Below are 9,483 nucleotides of genomic sequence, written 5' to 3'. Positions count from 1 at the left end.
CTTTTTTTTTTTTTTGATAAGTAAAGGATATTCATTCAAAAGGCACAACGCCACAAGGTATACAGGGAGTATACAAGGCAGCTAAGGCCTCAAAAAACAACAACAAGAACAAAAGAATCACCTCCCTTTAATTGGAGGCTATCCACTCCAGGAACCCTATAAGGGAGAACGCCTCCTCACCTACATACAATTTGGCCCAACTCCAAAGATTACAAACAAAAAATTCTTTAACTTCTGCACATTCAACACACCTCCCCTAAAAGCTAATCTATTCCTCTCCTTCCACACCGTCCAAAAAATACACAACGGAATGGCGTCCCAAATCTTTTTCCTTTTCTTTCCCACAAACGAGCCCCTCCAGCTAGCTAAGACCTCCTTTACACTTTCTGGGAAAACCCATTTCACATCAACTAAACCAAAAACAGTATCCCATAGAGCTCTAACCACTGTACAATGAATAAGGATATGATTTACACTTTCCTCCTCACAACCACATAGGAAGCAACGATTTGGAAGTTGAAGCCCTCTTTTTTGGAGTCTATCCAAAGTGAGAACCTTTCCCCAAGTCGCCTCCCACGCAAAAAAAGCAGCTTTAGTAGGCACCCGTGCCACCCAAATTCTCCTAGAAGGAAAATCTGTATCAGCAGACCTCGCCAGCAAGCTATACGCTTCCTTGACCCTGAACTGACCTCTTTTTCCTTTCCTCCACAGGACTGCATCTTCCTCCAGAGAGGGCTTGTGACCCCTCAAAATATGCAGAAAATCCCCAACCAACTCCATCTCCCAATCATTGAAATCCCTCACAAAGTTTAGATTCCAGTTTCCTTGCCCCGAATTTTGATCCCACATTTCCTCAACCGTTACATTCCTTTGCACCGTCATACCAAAGAGATGAGGGAAACAATGGGACAGCGCTGACTCTGTACACCACACATCTGTCCAAAATCTGATCTTGTTGCCCTTCCTTACTCTGAAAGTCATGTTATTCCAGCACCACTCTGATTCTTTCCAAATCTCTTTCCAAACCCCTACACCCACTGCCCCATTAGCCTTCTTTGGCCTCCACCCAAACTCCTCCTGCCCATACTTCACCTTGATCACTTGTTTCCAAAGATTCTCTTTGTCACAAGCAAATCTCCATATCCACTTACCAAGCAAAGCTTTGTTCAACATGGCTAGCTTCCTAAGGCCTAGCCCACCTTTGTCCTTGTCTGTGCAAACCACCTCCCAATTGACCAAGTGAATTTTCCCCTCCATATTTCCCCCTCCCCACAAGAAATCCCTTTGCACTTTCTCAAGCCTTCTAGCAACAATCTTGGGCATTCTGAAAATGGACATTTGGTAGATTGGCATGCTAGCCAAAGTACTCTTTATTAGAGTAATCTCCATATGGTTTGCCTACTACTTGTTTGCAATTGCTCAAACCTGCGATTTCCTATGGACACTAATCCCCTCTGCCTTTGTGTGCATGATATCAACATTTGTGTCTGACTGCCTGTTATTGTGTTTTCCATTTCCATAGTTGTTTTGATTGGATATCCTTCATTTGTATGATGTAAAAGAAAAACTATTGCAATGCAGAATGAAGAATGCTCCTGTGTATTACTAATTTACTACTGAACACAAATCAACAAGCCATCCCTTTAAGGACATATCTATAAGTTCCATCTGACAAGGACCTCTCCACTGGTTACATATATCTTTCTTTATGGGCCATAAAGGAAGCCCTTTTCCATAACCCAATACAACCTAGTTGGAACATATCATCCTCAAAAGTGAAATCATTGACACTGTAGGGTGCGTTTGGATGTGGGAATCGGAAAGGAAATAGGATGGGAATGAAGGTGAATCATGATACCATGTAAAAGAGAGGAATCAAAATCCTAGTGAGAGTAGCATTTGGTTTCCATAGTATTTCATTTTTTATTCTTGCTCCCATTCTAAAAAACAATCCAAACATAGTAATTAATGAAATGAAATTGATTTCGCACTACTGTTCTCTGTCCCAGTGTGCCAAACGTGACCTAAGTTATGTTACCTCATTCTATTCCTAATTGACTTGAAGTTCATTTGGGGCAAAATAGAACATATTGTCCTAAGATTGAAAAGTTTATTCTTTAGGTCCGCCTACTTTGAGGCTTCTTTTCCAAATCACTCCATTTGGGACAAACCACTGTCTAACTAAATGGTGCATATGACCTTGCAACAAATAAAACATAAGACAATGCATGAAACCTTCCAACAAGAAAAATATTCAAGGTCCAACACCCACCTTGATCATTTTGAACATTGACACCAAAAAATCAAGAACTTTGAAACTTTTCAACCCATATGGGTCTCATGGGAGTGTAACATGAAGCATGATTAGGACATTAAGGCTAGGGTGTTGTGGTAGTTGCCTTTTGTTCTCTTCAAAGTGTCTTGGGTCTTATCCTTATTGGTGAGAGAGACTCTTCTTGGTTGGCATGACTCAGTTGTGGGCAAGTAACGCAAAAAGGTTTTGTCTTTTGGACAGTTTGGAAGAAAAGGAATAGACTTTGCCTTTGACAACGGGAAGCTGTCTGTATAAAGGTTGAAAAACTCATTTGTTTGTACTTTTTGGTATTGGAGTAAGTCGTGATCATGTTACCATAAATTGATTTCAAACATTAACATCAGTCTTTTCTAAAAAAGAGAATAAATTTGAATAAATCTTAAAAAAGAATAAATTTGAATAAATCTTGAAGGAATTATGCTAAGTTCATTGAGCCAATTGTAATAACCAAAGTGAATGTAATTATGGACATCTCTCAAAATATTTTATTATTCTTTTCCATAAATGTTTTTATCTTTTTGTCTATACCACCTATATGTCTTATATTCTCATGTTTTTTAAACATTTCAATCTAAAATCAAGGAAAAGGCCAAATGTATGATTGCAAAAGTTATACAAGTCATCTGAACTTTATTTAAATAAGAAATTAAATAACTACCTCCAAAACTATTCCACTCAAATTGTTGAAGAGGCTAGGAGGAGCAACTTTAACAATTCGTAATTGGAAGTGACCAAGTTGATATTAAAATCCCTCCATAAACATAATACAACACATAAATCAATAATAGAATTAATTAATTAAAACAAAAAATCATATTAACAACAAAAAATTAAAATATAGAATTATTAATATATACTATATTTTGATTTATGTTAAGAATATTAATTTGATATTTTATAGTTGGTAGTTAAATTAATAAAAATAATAATTATATTTTTCTATATTTAAATTAATAATTAATAATTATTTAATATTAATAATATTTAAATCTATAAAGTGTGGAATCAAGAAGTTTTTAAGATAATACTAATAAATGTTGGATCCGCATTTTTTACATGCATTCCCACTTGACGATGAAACTCACATTTATTTAAGGTGAAAAACTGTATTTTATAAGAAACGGGAGTCGCTACTTATTATTATTTTTTTAAAGGGAAAATAAGGAAAGACAGGTTTGTAAAAACTGAGTCAGATTTGGGGGTCAAGTTACCTATTGGGAAGGTGCAGTGACTAATCATAGTACCCTTCTAAGCGTTACAAGTCAGGTCTCTACTAAGAAAACTAAGACAACTATGACAATTGGTTGATCAATCTATGGATACCTAGCAAGAGTCAAAATATACTACGACCAAAGCATGTATCAAAAGATAATTGAATGAGTAAAGAAGGAAAGGAGTGTACTTGAGTAACAAGTTGAAGTGTGCTTCTATGGAAAACAAGGTTAGTAAATAATATAAGTATAAAATATCTCATGCCAGTCACAAACAAAATCAATCAATATTAATCAAGCAAAGCAATTAGAGGAAGGAGTGTCATGGATGTTGGGCCCACCAAGGCCCAATTTATTTTTACATGAATTAATTCTATAAATTCCATTATTTTTGGAATAATAAAATTGATTTATGCATTAAAAATAGAGAAAATCAAGAAAAACTAAACAAAAAAAACTGTGAAAGGTGCTTGCTGGAGGAAATATGACAGCACTGTTTATAAAAATCGGGATTTTAGTGCCTAAAATACTCTAAAGATGAACATTTAAAACTGGGTTTATTTCAGTTGAAAATAGTTTTGAAAATTCAATTTAAATACCTGTAAATTCTCACCAAGATAGGAAAAGCACACCAAGAGGAAGGATTGCGCGGACTTAAGAATGGTGCACCAAAGGTGGCAATGGTGGAGTGGGGCTCGTGGGGTAGGCAGGCTTGTGCATTTCCATATCAGAATCCCTGTGCTGCTGCTCATTCTCCAAGAGTCTGTAAGTCGCTTCACCCCTATTCCCATGCAGCAGAAGAGTGCTTCAATTGTCTGGTTTTGCAGCTCTCACCCTTGTGTTTACTCCAATCCAAGATTGTCCCCCTGCATCCCAATCTCTCTCTATGCTGACTCAAGCCGAGCTTGCAGAATCCCAGTCGCAGAATCATTCCTTTTGAGCTCACAAAATTAACCTGGTAATCTCTTCTTCCCAGAACTCTAGTTTTTTATTGTACTCAGTGGTCTTCCTAAGCAATTCCTCATAGCTAGCATCAGTTCCCATCTTTGGGATGCAATCTGCGCTCAATTAGAGCCCCATCTTCACCCATAGAACTCGCCCAGGTTACCAAACTCATTCCTGCCATAGCTGAGTCCTCCATTAGGCAGCAACAAATACAACACCTTAAATGGATTAGTTTCCAGATCAAATTGGAGGACATACAGAATGCTGTCATCTAAGGGCAGCTTTTCGAGTTCAAGAGAATTTTAATGGCCAGGTGATAAGGGATCTTAGTGACAGTCAACATTCAGCTAAGCAGAAATCTGGAGAGGCTATAGTAGTGATCAGCATTGTCGCCCAGCCTTACATTCACCTTGACAAAATTGTATTTGGAGGAAACATTCTGAATGGAGAATCGAATGGTTGGGAGAGAGGAATCAGAGATGTCTTCTTCTGGGGTGTCAGGGTTTGGACGAGTTGTGTGAAGACTGCCAGGTACTGAGGATACCATGGCTGGGAACAAGAACTGGTCACATGTACACGGAGATGGCCATGCATGTGGATTGCATGCACATGGGAAAGATGGTGCAATAGACTTCGCTAAATTCAAGCTTCTTGGATAGCTTGCAACTTCATCCAGATAAAAGATGCTTTCTGCTTCACATAGATGTAACAAAATTGATGGGGAGAAGAGAGTTGACCACTTCATCTCCATTAACGTCACTCTCAACATCAGGAGGAATTTCTTTCTCTTGTTAACGAGGAATCTGATCTCTTCAAAGACTCTGGTGGCTCTGTTGAAGCCATTCTTCAATTGTCCAATGCTCAGACTCCTTCAAGTTGGTCACGGCCTCCAATACTAGATTCCCCAGCCTTACAATGTACCCTCTTTGAACCAGTAATCTGCTCAGGGTTGCCAGGAAAGGCCCTTGGCCTTAGCATCGACAGTTTGATGATCACTTTGAACTATTGCGCTGAGAGGCGGAGAATTCTCTTCTGGTTTAGGGGTTGTTGGCACCCTTCTGTGGGCCAATCTAGACTCCTCTATTGAGCCCCATCCATTTGCCATCACATTCATGTTCCTTCATTGCCCATCAACAATAAATCTGTACTGATAAATACCCGAGGGGAGCATTTTCATAATGGTGGACTATTTCCTCATCTCTGCAAGGGTTTTCTTATCTTCCAATTATCCCATAATTCCTCCGCAGCTACTTCCTTGCTATCATAGCTCCATGTAATCATAGTTGGAATTCCTTGCTCACTGCACACCACCTGACCTTGGCCACTCATTTCCAAGTCTCAAAACTCTGCCTTTCTCACCCTCTTTTACTACCTTTGAGGCTTTGTTGCAAAAGATCAAAACTGTAGGCTACCTCGTGCAATGGCACACACCACCTTTTCTCAGATTCCCTTATTAGCTTGTGGAGAAATTTATTAAATTTCACATCAAAGGCAAGAAAATTGGAAGGGGACAATGAACCGCAGATAGATGAGAGAATAATGACCTTGTTGTTGCATGTTCATGAGCAGCATGAACTGTATCCTTCATTTCAGGAACTGAGGCCCTATGACCTCCAGACCTGAAGGCTCAATGAATAGTCAAAGATTCGACTTCCTGTAGGCTTGCCACATCCTGAACAGACCTGAATTTTCTCTTCTTCCCGGCCCTTGTCTCAGAAGGTGGTTCCTTAGCTGTCCTGTATGTCAGAGGCAAATTGATGCCTTGGATTAAAAGAGTCTGATGACAGAGTACTAAGATGCTCCTGATTGAAACGGAACACTTTCATAGCAGGATATTCAAACTACCACAGAATTGAGCATCAGGATGAATTACGCCACTTTACTTCATCAACTTTTTGCACTTTCCAACAGTGCAGGACCATTTCCTTGCCATTGCTGAAAGACTGTTGATGAGCGCAGTGATCATTGAATTACTGGTGGATTTTCATTGTGGGAAACCTAAGCTGATTAAGCAACAAACCCAAACTTTGACTAGCTTGAATTGATAGATCTCCAACATTGGATACAGGATGACCTCTTAGGAGCTAAAGATATATTAAATTCCACAAGCTTTCCTTCAGAGGGCTGATCAAGAGGTGTATCTAAACCTTATTTGGCATGACCAACAAGCTGTCACTTTCACACGCATATTCTAAGCATCTTCCCAGAGGCTTAACAGAAAAGGGATCTTCAGGTTTACAGAGGAGGGAAAGGAAACCCTGCTTTGCATTCGGAAAAGTTTTGTTGCTGTTGACATCTTCACCATTCTGAGTACTTGGGACTGTTGGTGCAGGTGTGGAGCAACCAGAAAAGTTGTTACTCAGACCCAATATTCTCAATAGCACTGCTTAAATTTGCTAGGCTTGAGAATAAAAATGAGAGGTAGCCAGTTCTTTTGATGCTTCCCCACTTGAATTTGGAGTATTTGAAACATAACCGGCAACAACTCTATCAATCCCAAGGGTAGAGATCAGCTTCTCAATTATAGCGACTTGTGACTCCCAGATCAGTGGAGATCAATCTTCATGACCAGAGATTGAGCATGACTCCACCTCATGAATGATGAATTCCTAGAGCCTGATCTGTTTGATGAAGGTGAAGTTTGATTAGTAGGAGTTTTGAGTACTATTTGATAGTCTCTCTTCATGCTGTGGGGGGTTCACTACAGGTTGATGATCATCATGAGATGAGCTCGACATGCTCACTCCTTATTGGATTTATACTCCGATGCTGATGTAGCCTTCAAACTCCACAAATAAGCTATACTTGAACCGAAGACTAAGGATGACTAAACCATCACCTCCAATCTAACTATGCTGGCGTTCAAATGCTACAGGATGATATTTCAATGGTCCTGCTTTCAAACCGCAATTCCACACCTGAAGACGTTTCTCAGCGAACCAAAGGCAACGGTGGTATTGGCATTATTGGACATACAAATGCTCTGCACGGACCCCAAACCACCATGGAACTTCAGTGTCAAGGCCCATGGCCATTTCTGTTGTCCATGAAAATAATCTTGAAGGGCTATACAACTTTTAGCAACTCTTTAAGGGATGCAATGTGTCTGGAAGATTGAATTGAAGATGAATGACATTTGTAGAATCAACAGATGAGGTTGCATTTCTAGAGCCTCTTTCTGGAGGCCTTTCTCCAAGAATTTTTCCATGGCTCTCTGTTGTCATCTTCTGCACAATAGGAGATGATTTCACATCCCACAGCCACTTGCTCCTGTTATTATGCTTCTGTCACCCCTCTCAGGTTTCTTGCAAGATACAAATAACTCTCTCCACTGGGGGTCACGAATCTGTGGCAGTAAGCCAAAACACAGCCCTCTCTTCTCAAGCGCAGATCAGAACACAAAACCAATTGTCCAGAGCAAATCGAAAGATGTGAGCCAGAAACAGGATATGGATTGAGATACCGGAAGTAGAGAAGTGAACAAAACAAGATACAGCATACCCAGAACAAAATAAACAAGTAAGCAAAACATTAAATGGGATCCCTTTTCATGTTGAAATCAATGGGTTCACAGACCAGTGGTGCAGCAGGAAAGTTCAACACAAATATCAAAACGAGGTCATCAACAAACTCCTACTAAGGCTACTATAAGAGTGAACCATATTCAGATTAAAAAATATGAGAGAAGAGCAGTACAACATCACATCCATATCAAAACAATTTAACAATGCCTAGAAAATTAGAAATAACAAGAGAAAATGAAAAAAAAACAGAGTGATGAGTGAAAATGAGCAAAGAAGCTACAACAAACGTACCTGAAAATGCTCCCTCCAACGAGAATAGTTGGGCTTCAAGCTGCTTTGTTTCTTCTTTCAAACCTCCAGAAAACCACAGCAAAATCAACTTCTCTTTCTCTCCCTTGCTCCTAATCACCCTGCCTAGAATCCTCTCTGCTCCCTGTTTTCTCTCTAACCCCCAATTCCGAAGAATCCCACCATCACTCCAACCAACCTCTCAGCAATTCCCCCTGTTTCCACTCTTTCCATTTCTGTTTTTCCCCTGTCTCCACTCTCCCCCGACCCACACTCACAGATACTTTCCTGCTCAAGACTCGTACTCCTCTCTCTAAAAAAACGACCCGCCCAAAACTTTGCCACGTGTCGCTCTCACTGGCTCCCCTCTCTCTCCGTAAGTAACTCACCAAAAAGACAAAAATTCACCCTCCACCATTTTGCAGAGCCTCCTTGCCACCTAGTTTGCCACGACTCCAAAACAGAGTTAAGTCCAAAATAATCCGTTGGTAGAAAAAAATGATAAGAATAGTAGTCATCTCAAAATATTTGTCAAAGTAGTATTTTTCATCCACGTAATCATACATACGGGTTTTTTTAGTGTAAAACACCATTGTTACTGACTGAGATTTTAAAAGTTACAGAAATATCCTTAAAACCACAGTCACATACTGTGGTTTTATAATTTTCCTCTACAAAAATTGGCGTATGCCGTTGTTTGCGGCGAGCACACGGTATTCTTTAGTAAAAGGCGAAAGAATAGTTCGCTCTATGCCCACCGCGCGGCTGAAGAAGGAAAAACCGAATAATCGCCCGTGTGAGACCAAATGGAAAAGAAAAACAACTGTGGCACCACCGGAAAGGTAGAAGAACACTTCCCAAGGCATGTGCAGGGATTGGGGTTAAGAAAAAGTAGTCGGAGGACACCGGAAAAACTGTTCGAAGGGCCGGCGGAGGCAAAAGAACCCCAAAAGAGGCACGTGCAAGGCTCGGATGGCAAAAACAGGTATGAAGGGTGGCTAGTCGGCGTCAGGCGAGGCTGGGGGAGGAAGAGCGTCGCCGGAAAGTGGCTCACGCGCCCTCACACGTCGGCACGTGAGATGCAGTCGCCGGCCAGAAAAACGCGCGTAGCCGACACGTGGGTGGTTTTCTGGCTTCGGTGCTTTGGGAAAAATTGGAGATCTCCTCCAGGCGCTCCTTGCGGTGTGGGAAAAAGACGTCG

At 40.4% G+C, this 9,483-nt stretch overlaps 1 long non-coding RNA gene and 1 other non-coding gene across 2 annotated transcripts; both read right to left on the bottom strand.

Annotated features, from left to right (window-relative positions):
• Nucleotides 1–3,787: 3,787 nt before the first annotated feature.
• On the bottom strand, nt 3,788–8,521 carry LOC117904352. The gene is made up of 2 exons (XR_004649575.1): nt 8,286–8,521; nt 3,788–7,846 (listed from the first exon to the last, which is right to left on the bottom strand). It is a non-coding gene; the product is annotated as an uncharacterized LOC117904352 (long non-coding RNA).
• Nucleotides 8,522–8,934: 413 nt separating this feature from the next.
• Nucleotides 8,935–9,049, bottom strand: LOC117905283. The gene has a single exon (XR_004649689.1). It is a non-coding gene; the product is annotated as a U5 spliceosomal RNA (small nuclear RNA).
• Between the last annotated feature and the right edge of the window lie 434 nt (nt 9,050–9,483).

Source organism: Vitis riparia, chromosome 17 (genome assembly GCF_004353265.1).
Source record: "Vitis riparia cultivar Riparia Gloire de Montpellier isolate 1030 chromosome 17, EGFV_Vit.rip_1.0, whole genome shotgun sequence".
Lineage (NCBI taxonomy): Eukaryota > Viridiplantae > Streptophyta > Magnoliopsida > Vitales > Vitaceae > Vitis > Vitis riparia.
This window is presented reverse-complemented; position numbering and strand designations above follow the sequence as displayed.